Below are 21,179 nucleotides of genomic sequence, written 5' to 3' on the forward strand. Positions count from 1 at the left end.
TTATTTAAAAAAGAATATAAATCACTTAAAAAAACTAGAAACATTTTAAGGAAATACACAGAAAAAAAGACTGCAGTGCCATAAGGCATATTTACGATGCAATGTGCTTTACTACCTTAATTATTCATCAATATATCTGTAATTAAATTAACAAAATTTAAGATATACTAATTACTTAGAATTTCTCAATTTGTTGTTTCACTGCTACATCACTGCTGGCTTACCTAAAACCAAAACTGAGAATACACACACTAATGCACAATCCTGGTTTCCTGCCTTTGTATGTTAAGCAGAGATTGTTTCTAAGAAGCCTAAGCATTGTGGAGTATAACTACTCCTGGAATTTTTCTGAGAAGTTCAAACTTTTTGGTCCAGAAATTTTTCAGACCAGGAATCTTTATACAATTTCTACCGTGTAGCAATTTTTGGACTACAAATAAAAGGGCAATTCAATGGAAAATGTAAGAGAACAATGATGTTACAGAAAAAAAAGATGAACATGCTTTGATATCAGGTGTGCACACATTAATTCTTTTTGATGTACTTGCACACAATAGTAACAACCTAACTTATTCACAGGTGATCAGTACATGCTAATGGTACAAGATCCTTTACAAGCCTAGCCAATAATACCCAGGATATAACAATATTATATCTTAATTCCCCAAATATGGGATGGGGTATTATCAGGTAGTGGGTCTTTGGGTGATGGAGCCCTGAGTCATTTTACAGACTGCCTTTGTCCATAAAGGACATGGGCAGTACCTCAGGAGTGAATTTATGCTTCCCCATCCATTTATCCAAGTTCTTTTTGGAGAGAATGGGGACGGGCTTTGTTTTACAAAGATGAGAAGTTTATTCCACAGACGAGGTAGCCTTTGGGATATATATGTAACTCTAATTTCTGTTAAGAGTCACAAATAAGCTTCAGGTCCATGGAACACATAACGCTTGTATAATTTATATTGAGGATATGCAACATTTTCGTCAGGGCTGGATCACAGAATGCCTTGTAGGTCAGGAATAAGTCCCCTCTCAATAAACGATATGAGACAGAGTTAAGGGATAGTGCCTTTAGTTGGTCTTACACTTTGTATTGTTTTTTTTTTTTTTTTTAGTAAGAAACCTCTGGGGCTGCTCTAAGTAGTGCAAGTGCCTTGTTAGGTACATGCATAAGGGAGCACAGTACTTGACTATGGGCATGATGAGGACACAGTACAATGGCACAATGACTTCCTTTCATCTTGATGCTATGCCTTTACTTATAAGTTGAGCCATACAGAAGTATTTCCTCACTACTGTAGCTATCTGGTGTTTGAAGTTTAGGTTACTATCCATCTGTGTTCCTAGGCCACTCACCACTGGGTTTACTTTTAGGGGTGTGCTATCAATATTATAATTTGCAGGGATATCTGATTTACTGAAGGGTATGACGATGTATTTTTTGGCATTTAATCTCAGACCATAATTTTGACACCAGTCATTTGTCAATTTTAGGCCTGTTTGTAGGATGTCAACATCATTTGGGGATTTGATGACTGCTCCCAGCTTACAGTCATAAACAAACTTGGTGAGCCAGAGGCCCCCAACATTGGCCTTCACTTTAGAGTAGTATATACAAAACAGAAGGGGTCCCAAAACTGAGATACTGTTAGTAACAGGTTTCTGGATTCACCTATTTGTACAAAGTGTGTCATGTCAGTTGGTTGGTTATCTATCTGATGATGTAGGCGTTTATGCTTAACTCAGTATGTTTATCTATAATCCCCAAGTGTGGGATTCTGTCGAAAGCTTTGGCCAGGTCTAAACAAGCAGTGTGTACCATTTTACCCTCATCTATGGCCTTGGTGACTTTTTCGAAGAAGTCTACCAGACTAAGCAGACAAGACCTCCCTTTGACAAAGCCAAACTGAGTCTAGTCCAGTTTTCTGAGAGTTCCTATATCATTACTGATCAGGTCCATGATAATTTTCTCTATGCCCTGCAGATAAGCCTGGTCAAGGTTATGGGTCTGTAGCTCCCAGAGTCAGTTGCTGGGCCCCACCTTGTGCAGAGGGACGACTGTTGCAGTCCTCCATTTCTCTGGGACAAAGGGGAGGCTGTGATTAAAAACCATTTCTAGTGGCCCTGATAGATTCTGTTTTAAGCTATTTAAGCAGCATCCTGGAATGTTGTTGGGACCCATGGAGGCTCTGTTTTTTTTGCTTTAGGAACTGTTGTCTTGTAATGACCGGCAGGGGGAAAGGTTGCGGGCATTTCTTTGAGTGTGGTAGGAGCTGATGAGGGGTGGGGGAGAAGTCTGAACTGAACTTGTCAGCCAGCAGGATTGCTATAGTTTCAGACTGTGTGTAAGTGTTGCCATTCATGATTAACTCAGCACATTGTTAAGCATTTCCCCCAAGATTACAAACATAATTAAAAAAAGCCTTATAGTCATCTTTCATTTGGTGGGCTAGCACTACCTCATAGTTTGCTCTGGAAGATTTGACCAACTCTCTAATTTGTTTGGTTAGACTGGTGAGTGCCTTTTTGCACTGATTTGTCTATTCCTTCTTGGCTTTGAATAGGATTTTTTTCCTTTTTCCACCAGGGTGGTTTAGTTTAGCCAGTAATTATAGGTTTGATTGGACAGCTACTGTCTCCTCTATGCAGCTATGAATGTGGTTGTACAGTATTTTTGTGCACAGCTCAGAGTAAATCTCAGTGTCTTCTGGGTTCAGAGGGGCTTGAAAGTGTAACAAGTTGTCACTTAGTTTGAGTTCATTGGATTTAGCAAAGTTTTTAACAGGTTTGGAATTTGATGGAGGTTCTAGGTTAGTTTTAATACTAAAGGAGATCATTTTGCAGTCAGATCTTACCAGGGAGGAGTTAATACATGGGAGGGAGCAGAATCTTCCATGATCATGAGTACTGGATCTAGGATATTTGTACCTCTATTTGGGGAAGTAACTAGTTGCTCCAGGGTGTCTACATTGCCAAAGTCCAAAAATCTCTGAGCAAGTGAATTCCAAGTCAAACAAGTCTCCCAGTTTATGAAGATGTAGTTGAAGTAACCTATAAGTATGGTGTCAGGCTGAATGTTAAGAGATTCTAGTAGGTTTAGGTAGGAGGTGTGGTTTTCCAGACTCATGTTAGGGGATCTGTATCTAGCAAGGATATGATAGGGGGTCACACCGATGGTTAGTTGGGCATGGAGCAGCTCACGCACGTCATGCTGTTGGACCAGTCTAGCAGTGTACTTGTCCTTTAAGAACATTGAGACACCACCCCTTTGTTTTATCCTGAGCTGAGGGGGGGGGGGGGCTCGAAATGTATGAAAAACATTGCAGCCTTAGACAGCTAGGGTGCTTTCTATGGTTCAGGATCATGTTTCCATGACTACACATAAGTCTACATTATCCAGGGTAAGGAGTGCTTCCAGGGAGTGCATTTTTTAATTCAAACTCCTAGCATTAAGCAGCAGTACCTTTAGGTAGTCGAGTGATTTTTTTTTTGTTTTGTTGGAGGGTTTAACAATCTGGCATTGCCTAAAAAAGGCACTATGGGATATATAAAATTTTTGCCAGTATCCGGAAGCTAAGTGGCGATAACTGCAAATCATCACTGGCAAAGCACTGTGGTTTGTCGATCATGTCTCCCTAGGCTGACATACATTGGATTCTCTTGTTGTGACACCAGAAATTAAGCCAATTGTTGAAGTTAATAATTTTTTGCTGGTACTGTGACATCATCACTGCTGAAGGTAGAATGCTACTCAAAGCTAGATTCACACCCTCCTGGGACACACATTCACAGAGCTCCATCATGTCTCTCTTCATATAGTTCAGTGATGTACATCTTAGGTAGTTTACACCCACATGGACTATGACCGGTTCATACTGGTACTTTTGGTTTAAAAGACCTAAGTGCATGCGTGATCTAGCAGATCATCTTCTCCTTGTTTAGCCTAGTAAGGGGGAATCAGTATGTCGAAAAATGGAATCCCCAATAACTAGAATATTTGGCTGTGTTGCCTTATGAGCTTGGAAGTGGGGCTATTATGATTTTCAGAGCCATGCATTTTGTGAGGTACTTTTTTGAGTGTCAATGTCTACTTCTGTTTGGACATGTTTTAATTTATGTATCTTGAGTGCTCCAGTAACATTTTAAATAAAAAAATAAATTCTTTGTGAATTTAAAATTGCTGCATCTTCTAGTGTAAAGAAAACAAGAAATTTTAGTGTCAAGTCACTGGCTTGCAAACATATGCATTATGCTCAACTCAGCCTGTAGAACATTTACATTGTTTGTCAGGGTGACATTACCTAGTTCAAATTTATTTGCATATTATGTTAGTCATAACACTGTTCCTACCTTAATGTCTGTGGAACAAATGAAACAGGAGTGGTCCTAGCACAGACATACACAAGTGTATTACTGCTGGCTACTTTAGCATTATTTGGTAAATACTACTCTAGTTGTATTCTTCTTTACACCAATAAATAATTTAAATACATAACCAATGACAACAAATTTCTAAAAGGTGAAATTTTTACCTTTTGCTAGTGTAGAAAATGCCCATTGTCACACTCCTGGCTGTTTCTCGCCAAACGGGGTTAAGAATTGGTCTCTTCTGTTTGTTGATGTACCAAACCACTGACATATTATCTGACTGAATCTCTACTGTTCCCAAAGGGAGAGTAGTCTAAAGGTTTGCAACAGTAAAAAACTCTGCTTTCATCATTAGAACCCTGATATGGAAATTGGCCTTTATATGGAACTGTGAAGTGTCTAGTCCAGATAATTTCCATTCGTACCACTTGGAGGCATCCGTGGACACTGACCTTGTTTGCAGTGAGAACAAGGGGATAGCCCCAAAGAAACTCTTCTGAGTGCAACTTCCAAGGTAGATCTTTCCGCAAAGATTGGATGTCAAAAAAGTATTGGACATAGGTTAATAAGGTATTGACCACTGAAATGCAAGTAGTCATTGAAGACTTCTTCTGTGATACTTTGCCAAGGGAACTAGTGTAATCGCCAAAAGGCCTTGAACCTAGGGGTTATAGAAGTTCCATAAATGGAAATTGTACCTATGAACTCCTAACCTTGAGTAGGAGTTTACTGTGATTTTTTCGTAACTACAATTATCCCTAGGTATGTACATGTTAGGAGAACATAGTCACTTGGTTTGATAGCAAATGCCTGGTCAGAGGGGTAATGAACCAGTCACCCAGATATGGACATCCTTGAATCCTTGCAGTGTCAGGGCAGTTGCTGTTTCTGTCATGCATTTAGTGAGCACCCTAGTGGCTACAGTGAGGTCAAAGAAAGGAACCCTGGAGTGGTAATGACTGGCTACTAGCCAGAAGTGGAGGAACTTTCTGAGGCATTTGTACATTTAATACAGTAGCATGTCTCCTGAAGGTCTAAGAAGTGTATCCAGTCGTTCTTTTCCAAGAAAGGAAGAATGGTCTGAAATGTAACCAAACAGAATGCCATTTGGCAAACCAATTTGGTCAAAGAAGGCTGAAATCCAAGGTTCATCTGCAGACACCTGCCTTTTGGCACTAAAAATAATCTTGAGTAAATTCTGGATCCCCTCTGGTCTGGTGGGAATTCTCCGACGACACACTTTTTTTTTTTTTTTTGCAGTTTTGTATTTGCGTAACTTCTGGATCACTTTTATTGGATGGAACATCGGGGAGTTTTTTGTGCACTGGAGGGTGAAACCAGAAAGGGTATGACACAACCTTTGGATATATTCTTTTGTACTCGAAAATCTGTAGTTATTTCTAGCCAGGCATTCAGGTGTAAGGAGATAATCATGCTTCCTTTCAAGAGAGCTGGTAGGGCTTACTAAGGGAGAACTCCCTGAAGTGGTGATTCTGCTGACCACTTCTGCCTTGTGGGTGGCATTTGCCATTAAAGTTCTCATCAAGTGCTCCAGGGAGAAATGTCTCTACACGTGTTTTGGAAAAGCCCTTTGAGTCTTGAACCCAACCCTACCCCAACTCCCCCACCCCACCTCTTTGGTTCCTGGAAAAGGAACTTAGAGAGGGAAAGCAAAATTACCTCTATGGCTGAAAAAGTCTTTAACATCTTTCTGATAAATGAATAATGCTTCTCAAACTTTTTAGGGCAAAGGGAGATGTTCCGGCAAAAAACATGGATGGATGAAGTCCAGACTGATTCTGCAAAATCAGACAGATGTATCTAGGTGCGTTTCCCAATGGAAATGCCCAAACCTGCCAGTCTGCAAGCGCAATGAGGGTCGAGGATGAGCAGGACACTGACTATAAGGTTGATGACTAGGAAACAACATGACAACTCTTTAACCAAAACCCTTGAAGTCTGGCAAAAGTTGCCAAGAAATTCAAGGATCTTAAGGGACAGAACGATAAAGTGAATTTGCTTTTCAAACCAATCCATCATCTGAAAACTCTCTGTCAGGTATGTGTATAGAGGAACTTTTACAGCCAGCACCTTTCCTGAGGAGGCTGTAACAACCATGGACACCACAGGCAGATCCTTGGTCCTGTTAATGCTCGGGGGGGGGGGGTGATTCTGTCAGGAGCACTGGGCATGGACTGAAGAGAGTCAGGACATTTCCATGGCTGCAGAGAAATCAACTGGCTAAGTTCATGTGGAAACGGAACTCTCAAAGGGTAGATGTCCAGGTGCTGAAGGATAGTTACACTGATTCCTCTTGCGTAGGAATTTGGGACTTGCAGTCACCTCCCTGTTCTAGTGGCTCCAGGGAGTCTCCGAAGGAGACATCAGAGGGAAATTTTAGAGACCCTTCTCACTGAATTTACCATCATCCATGACAGATTTCTCCATGGAATATTAAGCACTTCCTCTTATTTGGGGCCCCTTCAGTGAGAGGGGACCGGAGGGAGGGTATTTTAAGAAAATATGGATAGCCAGTAATGCTGCCGTCTGGACATTTGCTGTCCCCCACTGATATGTTGGCAAACTACTGGAAAAGGGAAAGGGGGGAGGTTGCAGTAGATAGGGCTCTTCATAGACACGAAAAACTGAACTCTGTGAAGATGGAAGGGACAGCAGAACTGAGAACAACCACCTTAGGGCCATTGCAACACAAACATCCTGTATAAATCAGTTTGACATTTAAAGAACATATTTTACATATAAATATATATATATATATATATATATATATATATATATATATATATATATATATATATATTTTTTTACAGATTTCCAGTTGGCTATGCTGGAAAAGGTTCCATTGGTGCCGAAGTTGGCACAACCCGGCATGGTCAGTGCAGAAAAGAGCTCATCAGCACAGTTGGACGGCGCCACTCCCGACAGTTTCGGTGCCTTATCCTATATTTGCTTCAGAACAGAAGGTCCTTCGGTTCCTAAGGTGCAGATTTCAAAAAAGCTACTTGGTTCCAAGGTGCTGTTGGAATCAAAACAATATGCTTAAGAGCAGTCGGTTCAGGGGAACTTAAGAGAACTGAAGCTCCACGCCTTCTAGGAGGTGGTGCAGAGGAAGAAGGTGGCACTGAACTGTCTAAATCTCTGTCAAAACAGAAGAGAAGGCTGAAGAGGGAGATGTTACACTTTCTTCTCTGTTAGCACCAGAGATCAGCACCAGAGATGGCCTCAGAATCAAAAAAGCTTAATCTTGCACAACAAGTGGAGTTGAAACACAATGCATCTCTGACACAGAAACACAGCAAGGGAAAGAACATCAGAAAAAGGGGATCTTCTGCTGGACTTCTGGTACATCTCTAAAAACAGGAGAGCCCTTAGATTTAAACAGAAAATGGAAAACACAATATTGTCAAACACACCCACTCCCACACTCATAAAAGACAAGAAGGGAAAGCAGAAGAATAGCCACATTTTTTTTTTTATTAACGAGAAGGGGGAACCTACCAATGGTAGAAAAGAGTACAAATGGTACGGGGAAGAGAAATAGTACAGAACACTATTTAGTATTAACTAAAATGGAGAGGGCATAAATTACATAGAAAGAAGTACAACCGTAGTGATGAATTTTTTTTTTTTTTTGGGGGGAGGGATGTTTATAGGTGATAAAATAAATCACTGACATAGCTCAAGAGTTCTGGCGAAAGTGTCTGTCTCTGGAAGATGCAAACAAGATCTGAGGTAATTAGGAGAGAGGTAATGTGGGTAGGGCTAAAGCTCGAAAGTTTTTGGTCATCGCAAGCTGTAGTAATGGTTGAGTCGGTTCCGATATTCGGAACTGAACCCATCAGTCAAGAATAAATGAAGACCGAGTACAGGGGAAAAGATATATCTGATGTTGTCAATGCGGTAGAGAAGACTACTAGCAGGTTGATGACCTGATCTAAAGAAATAGGAAAACATGGTTGGTGACTAGTGTTACCCCTGCTTTTGTGAAAAATGAGAAAGGGTTGCTTGCCCATAAGCTCTTGTAATTCATAGTCTCCTCGCAAATATTACAGCCACTAAGAAGATAGTATTTAAAGTCAAGAACATCAGAGATGTTGCAGGCCTCAATTGGTAGCAATGTTTACTTCTTCCCACACAGTTTGTCTCATGGAAGGAAGATTTCCTTCTTATGCTACTGTTTTCCCCTGTTCTTATGGCTGCTACATTGTTACAGCCCTCCCAGCTCCCACTGATACATTAAGGGATGCTTATAGGTGATAAAATAAAAAATCACTGACTTAGCTCGAGAGTTCTGGCAAATGTTTCTGTCTCTGGAAGATGCAAACAAGATCTGAGGTAACTAGGAGAGAGGCATTGTGGGTAGGGCTTAAGCTCGAGAGTTTTTGGTCATTGCTAGCTGTAGTACCTGTTGAGTCAGTTCCGATGTTCAGAACCGAACCCATATGTCAAGAATAAATGAAGACTAGCTAATGTATCTCCCTACTCTAATCTGTGCACAAACTGGCTACTAAAAAGCAAGTAAATGTGAAGAGACACTCACAACCTTAAAAAACTTTGCATTCTCATCTCTCCTTCACTTTACAGGTAGGTTTGTATTATTACCCAACCCTCTGAGATCTTCAGTGATAGTGTTCCACTGCCTGCCTCTCTGGTTTTGTCTGGCTTTTCCCTCTAACACTCCACCTTTCAGTCTTAAACCTATCCCCACCAGCAGCATAAAAAAACTCCTCCTTAAACTAAAGCCTTGATCCTGAGCTCCTGATAATCTGTCCCCATCCTTCCTTAGGATAGCTGCAGACAGCATTGCCCTCCCCCATTTCCATTCTTATCAACAAGTCCATCTAAGAAGACTATATCCCCTCACTCTGGAAGAAAGCTTTTGTCACCCCTCTCCACAAAAGCAGCAATAACGCAGACACCAACTTCCGTCCTATAGCTATTCTCTCACCTCCTTCTAAACTCTTGAAAAGTGCATTCATCACCAACTCTTGCCACACGTAACACACAATCATCTTTTTACCCCAACACAACATGGTTTCAGGCCGGGCCACAGCACTACCACTGCTCTTCTGTCCTCCCTTGACGCCATTAATCGTGCTCGCGATTCTGGGAAAATCATATCCACCCATTAGTTAGACCTCTCCAGAGCTTTGACACTGTCTCACGTCATCTACTCATCTCAACTTTCTTCCCTCAATTTCTCTCCTTCCTCCATAGCCTGGTTTACAAGCTCTCTCTCCAGTGGATAACAAGCTGCTAAATGGAAAAATTCCACTTCATCCTTTCTCAACAATACCTCCGGCATCCCCCAAGGATCTATTCTTGGCCCCTTACTTTTCAATATTTTCATTAACGACTTTCACAAATCCATAGATAATGCTACACTGATCCAGTATGCTGATGATTCCATAATCATCTGTATAGCAAACTCTCACTCCGAACTCCTTCAAAAAACCTAAACAGCCTTCTCCAATACCAAAACGTGGATGCTAAATAACCATCTAGCTTTCAATGCTAACAAAAAAAATCATGATATTCTTTCCTTCGAGAAATTTCACCACAGACAAAATCTCCTTTGAAATAAAAAGCCACAATGTTTGTGTCTTTCGGCTTTTCCTGGTTAGGGGTCGCCACAGTGGAACTACGGTCCGCTAATGATTGGTAGTTGATTTTTACGTGCCGAGTTACCAGCCCTGATGCACAACCTTCAACGAAGGTACGCCCATTCACGCATGTCTCCACGCAGAAGACGCTCTAGCTGAGAATCGAACCGGACAGCTTCAATAATCAATATTGTACCTCACACCAAACTACTCGGAGTAACCACTGATGAACATTTGCAATTTAATATCCACATCCCAAATAATTAAAAAAAAAAAAAAAAAAATCACCAAAAACTAGGTCTGCTGTATAGACAAAATCGCTATCCAACCACTTCTACCAGAAGTACTCTAACCTCCTCCTACCTGCTCCCCTCAATTATGTATTGTGCCCCTCTACTTTGTCATCTCCAACTTAGCCTAAAAAACAAATTAGAAGCCTGCTATAACAAAGTCAGTAAATGTGCTACAGGGTCCAAATACTCCACCCATTAATGCCATTCCCTCCACTCCCTAAACTGGCATCAGCTTCCTAATTTCCTAAAATTCATACAACTCACCACTGCTCACAAACTCACATCCCAACCCTCCAACTGCCCCTCTCTTTCATCTATCTTAACCCCTTACCTCCCCAGTCGTACTCTTATATCTGAAAACCAAAACCTCCTTAAAATCTATAAACCCCTTTGCCCCCCTGCCCAATTACTTCTATCACACTCCTTAGTTAAACTATGTAATTCTCCACCCCCCCCCACTCCGCTGTACTCACAACCACTCTAATTTCAGATCTCTCCACTATTCTTACCTTACCTCAGACTGGGATTGTTCCTGCTCCCTTCCCACCTACATTACACTGTCATCTCTTTCAGACCTCTCTTCAATCTCATCTACTATCACCTCTGCTCACTAACAATGTTAGAACAACCCTAAACTTGTATAAACACTTTATGACTTGTACTTTTAATTATATTATCAGTATTATCTTTGACCTTTTCTATATTTTAACGTGTTTTTTTTTAAACGTATACTCCCTGATTTTGTATTTTAGATTGCATATTTATGCTTTTGTATACACCACACTTTACTTATGTTATATTCTATTAACTGCTTTTGGAGTTTTTCTTCCTGGGTCTCCACTGAAAATGGGCTCTGCTTGGCCCAGTGGACTTCCCTGGTCATCAAACTGGAAATAAAGTACTGCTCTCCATGTTGCCTTGTACTATTTGTACACTAATTATAGTTTTCCCTGCCCCCACTGTAAAAGCTGAAGCTTCCAAAATTCTAACCTACCTGGGGTCATTGATCTGTAGTCATAGGACTAAGAGAACTGTGATTTGCTACAGGTTCAGAAGTCACAGAGCTCCACTACTGGCTTCATTTGACTGGATCACTCTCCAACTCATTTGGTATAACCTGCACAATTTGCGCCCATCTGGAGTCCATTATTCAAGACTCTGAGATGTGTAGAAATCCCTGAATTGCGAGAAAATTAAAGTTGTGTACTTACCATAACAATAGATCTGTGCTACCTTATTCCACCCTTTTCAAACTGTGGGTTATCAGATCCGACTCAGGTCAGACGCCAAATCTTCAATCTAGGAGCTCCCCTTCCTACACCCATAACTCCCTGCTCTAAATGTCTCCCCTCAGATTGAGGTTGCTACATAAATGATTCTAGGACCACAGGCCAAAGGAAAAGAAGCAATATATCAGAAAATAGACTGGGGGAAACATAAGGTCACTCTAATACACAGCTTCAAAGCTAGTCCACACAGCTCGACAGAAGCAACATGCTAAAGGTTAGAATTTAGAAGGAAGCACAGAGGGACAGTTGGTTGAGAAGCATGGAAGAAAATAACACAGATCTATTATTATGCTAAGTACATAACTTTCATATCTGATGTTGTCTTTTCTATCCATCTTAACCTGTGGGACAGAGCCTCCAGGCAGTAACCCTAGGGTGGTTGTAAGAATAAAAAAATATGCAAAAAGGTAGAAACAAAGACAGTTCTAGACTGACTGTCTAGTTTGTAATGGCACATAAAGGTACGAGTGTTAGACCAAGTAGCTGCTGCACATATGACATCAACAGAAGCCGGAGTGAAAAAGACAGCTGAAAAAGCAGCTGCTTTGGTGAAATGAGCCCCGGGCTTAATAGGCAAAGAAATTCCTTTCAGGAAGTATGCAAAGATGATACAACTGGAAAGCCACCTGGGTAGGTTCGCTTAGAAAACAAGCTTATCAATTTGTTTTAGAAAAGAAAACAAAAAAAAAAGCAAATAGGTCTCAGCAGGGAGTGCCCCAGCAGAAGAAAATCCACGCACTATCTCCAGTTTCAAGGACCACTTGTGAGGCAGAAAAATGTGTCTACTCAGACTGTCCACTAAGAAGCTGGATGTCACTAGGATGTGAGTTGTGATCAGAAACCACTGAAAAAACATTTCCCATTGCCAAACTTTCATGGCCTCCTGACACAGGAGGTAGGACAGAGTTCATCCTTGTTTGTTCATGTACCCTGCCACAGACATACTGTTGGTCTGGATGGTAATCATACCCTTGGGAGAAAAAGTACCGAAAGGCCTGCAGCTCAAGGAGGACCACCTCATCACTATGGCCTGGGGATGGGGAAGAACAAAAGGGTGGCCTGCTGCAGCCAAAGGATATTCCAGTCACCAATGAATGTGGTGATGACATATTTGTTAAAGAAACTGAAAAGTTCATAGGATGTCAGAGTTAGAGTCTACTGCTGTACCCTCATGTGCAAACCTTGTCAATTGAACTAGACAAATAAAAGTCCAAGGAGATGAAGAACTGCAGTCAGTGGTGTTTTGTGAACCAGAAGGATATGAGAAGCCTGTAAACAATGAGAATTTAGTTTTGATGATGGCAGTTTGGCTGTGTGCGTGACCATATCCAATTAACAACCAATAAATTCCAGTATCTGAACTGGCTGCAGGCTGGACTTTTCATAATTCACTGTTAGGTCAAAGGACAGACACAGCTGGGCAAGGAGTCTTGGGCCTTGATTAGAAACACCTCCGTGAAAGTAGTTAGGAGCCAATTGTCCAGGTAGGGAAAGACCTGGAATTCTTGCAGCCTGAGCCAAGCTGTCTTTACTGCCATGCATTTTGTGAACACACATGGAGCTTTTGCAAGACAAAAGGGCAGAGCCCAAAACTGACAATGACTGACTCCAGTTGAAGGCACAGAAACCTCCTGGAATGCCTTGCTTTCCTTATGTGATGGTAAGCATCCTTGAAGTCCACCAAGCACATCCAGTCATCCTTCTTCAGAAGAGGTGGAATGGACTGCCCCATGACCATCCAGAATTTGGTCCTTTTGACAAAGCTGTTTAACTTGCTGAGATCCAAAATGGGTCTGACGTCCTTGGTTTTCCTTGGGTGCTAAAAAGAATCTTGAACAGACAATGGATTCTCAATGGTCTGCTGGGACCTTTTGGATGACTCGGTTGAGAAGCAGTTTTTGAATTTCCACTGCTGCTTCCCTTTGCTGATGGGAATGGCATACTGGGAAGGGATTTTGGGGGAGTCCACTGGAGTGAACAAAAAAGGAACTGTATAATCTCTGGGCACAACTCTCAAAACCCATGTGTCTGATGTGAGGGCCAAACAAGCTTCTGAGTGGACAGCCAAATGACCCCAACTGAGTACAACAGGCAACTGTGCAGGGCTGCTGGAAGGGCATAATTGAAAAAGCTCTGTAGCAGCTATGTTTCTGTAGATCAGCCCTGCCCTGTGGGTGGCGTCCATTGTAGTTAGCCCCTCTTGCCACTGAGGGAACTGTCACTAGGGACATCCAGGAAAAGCTGCTATGATCTGAGAAAAAAAACAGAGATGCTTTCCGCTCTTATGCTTCCTAGAGAAGGAACTTGGAGGCATAGAAAAGCAAATGTCAATATAAGACAGCATCTACCCATCCTGCTCGCTCTTAGTCAGTGTCTCTTTGACCTCTGGTCCAAAAAGGAAGGAACCATAAAATGGAGCATTAATAAAGAATGCCCTGAAGTAGTCCATAAGATTGCAAAAGAGCATCCAGGCATGACAGCACATGGCAATACTGGTGCCTGCTGCTCAAAAGTCCCATCAGCCATGTTAGGCAACAGCCTCATGAAAACATTTGATATAGACTGCATTTTAGACAACTGAGCCCCCCCCCCCCAGGGTCTTCAGACCATCTGGGAACTGCTGAGTCTTAATGAACTTTGTATAAGATCCTACTGAAGTCTTGTCAAATAGGCAAGATAATTCAGATTAAGCAAGGCAAAGGTGGACAAAATATCTGTGTGCTTTCCTAAACGATCCATTGCCAGAGACTCTGTTGAGTAGATGGACTGCAGAAGACTCCTTGAAGATGTCACTTTTTGTGGCAGCTGCAACCACAATGGCATTCACTGCTGGACCCTTGTTCCAGCTGGGTGTCTTTGGAAGAGACCAAAATCTGATCAACTTAGGATTGGTTCCAACACACTGGGTTCTCTCCAAACCCTCAAAGACACCAGGTCCACAAGGGTGTTCGGATGGGGACCACCCTGGACATAGATGAGCTGGGCCAAAGGGCTTCAGAAAAACAGACTTCCAGAAAAGGAACTTTGGGGGTTCATCCATTCAAGTAAATCACAAAAAGAGACATCTTCATGAGGAGACTTGGGGGAACCCCCCTCCCCTTCGAGGTTGGTGCAGTCAGTGAGGGATTCCATGTGGGAATTAAAGTGCTTCATTTTGCACTTACTCTTGTTATGAACCACCCTGGGGGGAGAAGCAGGAGAAGACATAAAAGAGGTGGCAGGTCCTGAAGGCAGGGGCGCCAGGAGACCCAAAGACATGGCCTATCCAAGAATCACCTGATGTGAACATGCATGTGCAGACATGGGAAAGAATGGGACTGATACGATGTAGCTGCTGAACTTCCCATCTCCAGATAGGAGAGGATCCTTTACACAACACAGAAAGCAGAAACTGAAGCCGGAAAGCCAGACCTTGTGCTACTCAGATCCAAAGACCCAAGCTAGTCACCAGTGCCTGAAGCCAACCTGGCTGGACATGACATTGAGATTGGGGCTGCGCTATTGACAGCCAAAGTGCCCCGCGGTAGGGACAACTCTGAAACCCAGATCATCAACCCCAACCCCAGGGCACTGGCCATGAACACTCCATTCCAAGGAGTGCTCAGTCCCAACAGTGTCGGATTTGAGAATGCCAATGACTGAACTGCTGAACGAAATGGCTCAGTTGTCAGCACCACAGAAGACAAACTGCAAAACTGGGAACTGAAACCTCAGGCCTCACAGCTGAGGAGGCAGGGATGAATCCTAGCTCCATCTGTGCCTGAAGAAAGGAACGCATCAGTTGCTCCAAATCTGACGGCCTGAATTGCCCAACTGATCTGGTGGACTTAAAAGAAGAAGCCACAAAGGGTGGCCATCAGGTCCAAAGACTGGATCTGGAAGGGTGAAACTCGGACCTGAGAAATAAAAGTAGAAGGTTACAGAGAAAATTCCACTGGAGTAAATTGGAAAGAATGAAAAGTGGAGCCTGCCCAAAGAGGCAGAAGGGTCCTTAGATTGCTAAGGACTTAGAATTCTTAGGGTGTGGGGGTTGAAGGATTCCTAGACCATGATGACTGGTGATCGGGGCTGAAGCAACACTGAAGGACCTGAAGGGGTCAGAGCTGAAGGTGCCAAAAGCTGATGAACCTTTGGCTGGCCTTCAGTAGACAAGAGAGTTGATGCTCTTCTCTTTCTTTACTCCATTGATTCTTTATCTTTAGATCTCTCTCTCACCCTTGTCTGTCTTCTTACAGGAAAAGGATGAAGCAGCAGTCGAGGGCAGTAGAAGGCCTTTCATGACCAGCTTTACCTTCCTTTCATTATGGGCTCAGGAGCCAAAAGTGACCAAACCTGACACTCTACCTCCAAGTGTGCCATACACTGTCTGCTCTATAAGTATCACAGCAGCTCATGTGAAGTCTTGCCAAGGGACCATCAACACTAAGGATGCTTATTACCCATAGGAACAAAGGTTTCCCCTGGTCATAATTTGATTCTGCTGTTGCACAGAAGTGAAAAATAGGGTGAGAAAAGTACAGTTGTTTTAAGAATATACCAGAAAATGTACATGTTTTAGTAGTTTCACTGTCACAGACAAAGTCAAAACACCCAGGGAGAACTCTGCTAGTATCAGGCAATCATCTAAGTAGAGGGAAAAAGGACTACCACCAATGGAAATTACAGTTGTGTACACTTACCATAAATGTAGATGTTCAAGTGTATTCACTGTTGCAGTAATCACATTTGGGTTATCTGCTTGCAGTAGCCTTCAGTCAGCCTGATTATCAAAGTCTTGGGTCCTGCGTCAGTTGCTGTCTCATCTTCCATGACGTCAGGTAGTCAGGGGTATAAAGCATGCAGCCGACACCATTACATCAGTTTTTCTTGCCCCAGATGTCAGGTGCCCCCTAATGGGAAGCAATTATATATATCTCTATATATCTCTATATCTATCTATATATGTATATATATATATATATATATATATATATATATATATCTATATATACATCTATATATATATATATATATATATATATATATACATATATCTATCTATATATATATATATATATATATATATATAGAGAGAGAGAGATATATATATATATACACACATACATATATATATATATATATATATATATACACACATACATATATATATATATATATATACACACACATATACATACACACACACACAAGGTTACAGCTCCAATAAAAAAGCAAATACACAAAAAAGCTTTTAAGCATAGTAAAGGAGAGTAAAGGTATAGCCAAAAGAAGTCAGGGAGCTGGAGGGAGGGTAACCAGGACTGCAACAGTGAATACACTCGAACATCAATATTTATGGTAAGTGTACACAACTGTACTATGTTCTTCGTGTTTCACTGCTGCAGTCATCACATTTGGGTAGATTCCCAAAGCTAAGGATGGGAGGAGGCATTTAGATAGCATTAGGACCAGCTATAAGGCCCTGCAAGACTGCAGAGGCAAAGCCAGCTCTGGATTAAGAGAAAATTGGTAAATGGTAATGCTTGGTGAAAGTGTGCGCAGAACTCCGGGTAGCAGCTTCTAGGATGTCCCTGGTAGGTACACCTCTGAGAAAGGCAATACAGGTAGATGCAGCCCTGGTTGAATGGGGTCTAATCCCCTGTGGAATAGGTTTTCCATGGTGCTTATAGCAGAAATGAATGCAATGGCCTACCCATTTTGAAATGGCTTGCTTTGAAATAGCCTTCCCCTCTGCCCCTGCAGCAAATGTCACCAGCAGTTGTTCAGATTTCCTTTGAGGTTTAGTCCTGTCCAAGTAAAATCTAAGTTGTCTGTGCACATCTAAGGAGTGCAGTACACTTTCACCTTTGTTCTGTGGATTAGAAAATAAGGTTGGCAAATGAATGTACTGATTAGAACTACACTGGATACCACCTTGGGCATGAAAGAGGGATTGGTCCTGAGGGACTCCCTGTCCACGTGAAATATGATGAAAGGCTCCACTGCCATAAGGGCCTGTAGTTTAGATACTCTTCTTGCTGAAGTAATTGCTAAAAGGAAGGCCGTTTTCCAAGAAAGAAATTTTAACTCTGCACTTGCAGCTGGCTCAAAAGGAGGAAGAGTGAGTTTTTCCAATACAAAGTTAAGGTCCCAGGCTGGAGTTGGGGCACTCCTGGGTGGTCTTATGTTTTTGGCCCCTCTGAGGAACTGCTTGAGCAGTGGATGAGAGAAGAGGGGTGGTTCTGTGTTGTAATGAGCTGAAATGGCTGAGGCGTGAATTTTGATGGAGGAAAAGGCTTGTGAAGCATCTCAGTAAAGTATTGAAGAATCTGAAGTAAACTGGGCACTGCTGTGCCCATCCCTTGAGTTTGGTTCCAGGCACAAAACCTTTTCTATTTTTTCAGCATAAGATTTTCTAGTACTAGGCCTCCTAGCCTCCAAAATGACATCCAACACTTGGTTGCTGAGGGATGGTAATGGAGAGATTAGGAAATTAGCCAGGCTGCCAGGGTCAAGGTTTAAAGCTGAGGGTGCAGTATCTGGTTCTCCTGCTGTGACAGCAGGGTAGGGGTCTGAGGCAGGTGCCATGGAGCCAGCAGTGACAAACTGCACAAGAGGGGGTACACCAGTGTTGGCGTGGCCAGTCTGGTGCAATCAGTATCATCCTTGGTTTGTCCTGTTTGACCTTTAGTAGTACTGTGGAGAGGAGAGGCAGAGGAGGAAAGGCATAAACATAGATTTTTCCAGCTGAAGGACAGAGCATCCACTTTCCAAGCTTGTTTGTGGGGAGTCCTTGTGCAGAATTTGTCCAATTAGTAGTTCTGGGGGGAGGCAAACAGGTCTACATCTGGGCTCCCCCATTTGTTTATTAACAAGTTGAAAATCTCTGGTTCCAGTTTCCACTCGTGTGGGTCCATGAGATTTCTGCTGATTGCGTCTGCCAGTGTATTTAGTTTTCCCGGCAGAAATTGAGCCTGTAGATGCACTTGGTAGCTCAAGGCTGTGTTCCACAGAGCCATGGTTGTCTGCAGAGGGGGGTAAGAATGGATAACCCCCTGCTTGTTTATGTACCACATAACAGTGGTAGTGTCTGTCCTTACCATTAACTGTCCTGAAAGAATGTGGTCCTTGAAGGCTGTCACAGCATTCTGTACAGCTAACATTTCTTTTTGATTGATATGCAGGTGCATTTGTGACTTGGGTTCCATTTGCCCTGAATGTACGTCCCTGTCAGATGAGCCCCTCATAAATAGTCTGATGTGTCTGTTGTTAGGGTTTGGGCGGCAGGGGGTAGTGTGAATGGTAGGTCCTTCCTTTGGTGGCAGGCCTCTGCCCACCAAAGGAACTCTAACTGTAGGCAAGGTATGACAGGGATCATTGCTTCTAGATCCTGAGAATGTTGACACCACAAGCTTTTTAGATACCATTGTAGTTTCCTCATATGCAGTCTTGCATAAGGAATTAGTAGAATGCAGGAGGCCATGAACCCCAAGACTTAAAGTATTTGCCTTGCAGATAGCAGGGTTTTTGTGGCCATTAGTTTGAAGTAAGTTGTCAAATGAATTTGTTTCTCTGGCGTGAGGAAAGCCATCTGGGAAGTTGTGGTCAAGCTTGCTCCCAGGAATATAATTTGTTGACAGGGTACCAGATGTGATTTCTTTTCGTTTATGATGTACCCCAGACAAGTTAGTACCTGTTGTACAAATGCCAGATGATTCAAAAGTATGACTTGGCTTTCTGCCTGAATTAGACAATCGTCAAGGTATGGGTATATTTGAATATTTCTTTGCCTGCAAAATGCAATGACTAGAGCTAGGCAATTTGTGAATACCCTGGGCGCAGTAGATAAGAGGGCAGTGCAGAGAACTGATAGTGCATGTAACCTGCTTTGAAGTGCAGGTATCTTCTGCAAGATTCCCCAATTGGGATGTGCAGGTATGCTTCTTTTAAATCCAGTGTTGTCAACCAGGCATCTTTGCCTAGCATAGGAAGTAACTGGTGAAGAGTTAGTATCTTGAATTTTGGAATCACCAAAAAGGTGTTTTATATAGAAAGGTCCAGGATAGGACACCAAGAGTTGTCTTTTCTGGGTACCAGGAAAAGTCTTGAGTAGAAACCTTGTCCCTTTTCCTCTTCTGGTACAGTTTGAATAGCCTTTATGCTTAAGAGAGAGAGTACTTGCTTTTGAGCCTCTGCCCACTGATTTGGGGGTAGATTTGGTCAACTGTTTGGGGTTGGCAATGTGTGGACGTGAAATCTGTAGCCTTGGGAGACTATATTTAAAACCCATTTGTCCTGGGTAATGAGTTCCCAGTTTTTTGCCTGCAGAGCAATCTTTCCCCCTAAAGGAGCAGTCAGTTGAGAAGTGCTTGGAAGTGTTAAGGTTAAGTCATTGAGACAGTTTACCATAGGGTGGAGTCTTACTACTCCCTGATTTGGAAGTGGGAGTTCCCCACTGTTTAGTCCTGTGCGTACCCTGGGACTGAAGCCTGGGTGTTCTGCTGGTTCTGGATTTAGACTGAGAAGGCCTGGAAGAGGCAGGAAAAGACCAATTCTTAGAGGGTCAATGCCTACTAAATCTTGGAGGTTGTACTTGTAAGAAATCTTTAACAGTTTGCATAGATTTAGCTTTGTCTTCCATCTTTTTAAGAACTTCTTCAGCTTTGTTGACAAACAGGCGGTCCTGATTTAAGGGAGCATCCAGCAATTTAGCTTTAACATGATCTGGCAAAGATTGCTCCTTAAGCCAAGCATGCCTTCTAAGCACAGACCCAGTGACAGCAGCCCTGCAAGATGCCTCTAGTGAATCAAAACCACAATGCAAAGTATGCTTTCCAACCTGTTCAGCAGAATGCATTAAATCCTGTAAATCCTTATTTTCAGCACAGTCAGGAATCAACATAATTTTCTGTTTAAGCAATCCAATGATATGCTGCTGATACTTTAACATATGAAACTGTCAGTTTAAGGCCCTAATGGCCAAAGTTGCAGAAGTTTATACTTTCTTGCCCCATCTATCCAGCACCCGCCCTGGAGTCTATCAGAGGGGGTAGGATTTTTGGCAGTAGTAGCCCTGATGCCCTTGCGTCCCTGTGAAATGGTCTCAGGATCCGCAGTAAGATTTTTAAAAAGTAAATTGTGAGAGTCAGGAACCCTGTAATATCTATCAGGTTTTCTGGGAGCAAGAGGTAGAGAGTCAGGGGCCAAACTAGATTCAGAAAAGGCATCATCAACAATGTCTAGCACAGGAGGGATAGCTAAAGGCCTGTGCTGGGGCAGGAGTTAGAAATCCCGAAGCCTCTTTTTAGAATCAGAGTAGTCCTGCCTTTCTCAGCGAAAGTGCTCCCTAAGAGTATGCAGGGTTTCACCAAAAGAGAAATCCTCTGGGAGGGAGGGATAGCAGAGGGAATAGAGTCATCTGCATCAGATTCCTCATAGGTAGATAAGGGTAAATCCTGGTCCTCGGAGGAAACTGACATTTCAGAATCCTGGTCAGAAGTATCATAAGCAAATTCAGTCCTAGGTCTCTTAGACCTAGGGTTGGCTTCCCCTGATTAAAGTAATGTCTTCAGCCATTCTTATCTGTTTTTTAGGCATAGAGGCCTGACCATGGGGTCTGGGCG

General features: G+C 42.4%; 1 protein-coding gene across 1 annotated transcript in view; it reads right to left on the reverse strand.

Annotated features, from left to right (window-relative positions):
- The window catches only part of EXOC5 (exocyst complex component 5), a gene marked incomplete in the record, with an annotated part of 1,512,951 nt that overhangs the window by 13,317 nt on the left and 1,478,455 nt on the right, over positions 1–21,179 (reverse strand).

This window comes from Protopterus annectens, chromosome 6.part0, assembly GCF_019279795.1.
Source record: "Protopterus annectens isolate FY-2018-M chromosome 6.part0, PAN1.0, whole genome shotgun sequence".
Taxonomy (NCBI): Eukaryota; Metazoa; Chordata; order Ceratodontiformes; family Protopteridae; genus Protopterus; species Protopterus annectens.